Source organism: Hippoglossus hippoglossus, chromosome 18 (assembly GCF_009819705.1).
Source record: "Hippoglossus hippoglossus isolate fHipHip1 chromosome 18, fHipHip1.pri, whole genome shotgun sequence".
In the NCBI taxonomy this organism is placed as follows: domain Eukaryota; kingdom Metazoa; phylum Chordata; class Actinopteri; order Pleuronectiformes; family Pleuronectidae; genus Hippoglossus; species Hippoglossus hippoglossus.
This window is the reverse complement of record NC_047168.1, coordinates 188,638-190,624: the sequence shown is the minus strand read 5'-3', so window position 1 is coordinate 190,624 and position 1,987 is coordinate 188,638.

The following is a 1,987-nucleotide window of genomic DNA, read 5'->3' as shown; positions in this document are numbered from 1 at the left end:
TGGTCAGTTTTAAAACTATATTAATAATAATATACTTGTACAGGAACCTTAAGTATAAAGAAAAACATTTCATGAACCTATTAGTTGCAACTTGTAAACCCTTTACAAAATATAACTTTTGAAAATCGTATTAAGCCAAGGTTAATTGAAGACCTCTGCAGAGCTGTGTGCCTGCTGACGTACAAACAATGAATGTCTATTTATGCTCATATTAACAAAGCCATTAGGTACATTTTAGAACTATTTAAAAGGCATCCCTTATGTTGAATAGAAAAAGGCTAACTTCTGCTGTGGCTATGTGACCGTCATAAAAAAACATACTGCAATTATATCCACTTCCAAACTCCAAAATAGAGGCTTAAATCAACATCTGGGGGCTGAGAAGAAACACAATTCAGTCTGATTCAGCCTTGGGTTTGAATGCACTTTTCTGTTCTTTACAATAACATTTAACATTTTAAATCAAAATTAATAGGGGAGCATAAAACCGTTTAGTTTTTATTTATCTCACTCTATAGAATTTGGCAGTAGATTCCCCTTTTTCAGGAAGCGAAGCACTTCACATTATAGACCACAGAAACCTACTTGGGATGATGACTGGGTCAACTTTATAGGAGGTCTGCAAAAGTAGATGATTAGTATTTAGTATTTTTCTGACTGAACAAAATGTGCCCTATAAATTTTGTAGAGTTACAGGACAAAGTTTAATCTAATAGCACTAGAGGATTACTGTTAATCTACCCACACAGGTAAAGATAAAAAATACTTTGTTGTTAACTCAGGTCAAAGGGACTTTTACACAAAAAACATGAAAGATTTAAAGTCAAAACTGAACCTCAGTACCCTTAAAGGGATAGTTCACCCAAAAATGAAAATTCACTCATTATCTACTCACCTCTATGCCGATGGAGGGGTGGGTGAAGTGTTTCAGTCCACAAATCACTTTTGGAGTTTCAGGGGTAAACAGTGTTGCAGCCAAATCCAATACAATTGAAATAAATGGTGAACGATTCTTCATATGTAAAAATCAATACAAAAAAACATAAATGCCTCCATACTGCTCCTGTGGTGTCATCCAAGTGTCCTTAAGCCCCAACATTCCAATTTGACTACAGTCGAATTGGAATGTCGGGACTTGCGGACACTTGGATGACACCACAGGAGCAGTATGGAGGCATTTATGTTTTTTTGTATTGATTTTTTTAAGTTTGAAGTACCTGTCATCATTTACTTCAGCTGTATTGGATTTGCTGCAACACTGTTTACCCCTGAAACTCCAAAAGTATTTTTTGGGCTCAAACACTTCACCAATAGTGGTGAGTAGATAATGAGTGAATTTTCTTCAACTAAGCACTTTTTTGTGCTTGTGTTGTTTTCTTATTATAAGATCACAGTACAGTATAGTGCAATGTACAGTATTTACAGGGATTACATATCATGACAAAACAACAAAAAATAATGATTGATAATTTAAAATAACCTCTTGAAGTACATCCCTACTTGCTATGTTAGGGTTACTTCTAACTTAATAGAGACATTGTGATTCTCAGGGAAAATGAAATCAAGCTAATTGCACAATCTTTCAAAGATTAATGAGCTGAGTTCACCATACTAAATGGCTGTGTGAGTGTGTGAGGGGGGGTGCATATGTAATATTATCATCGCTGGACAAAGGCCTTATAAGTCTTGCACCTTGAAGATGCACATGGGTTAAAATAATGAATGTTGTCTTTTTTATTTTCTCATAGTCTTGAAATAACAATCTTTGTTTTCTTGTGATCACATAATCAACACATACCAAACTGACTTTTCATGATCATTAGAAAAAAATGGAGAAAAGAAATATATGATATTTCATTTCTGAAAGAAAAGAAATATGTGATATTTCATTTCTGATGAGCACCTCCAAGTCTGCAGTCAGCTACTGGATAATAGTGGATTAGTATCTCTGTGTTGGGAGTCAGTAGCTGCCAACAAGAAACCCATG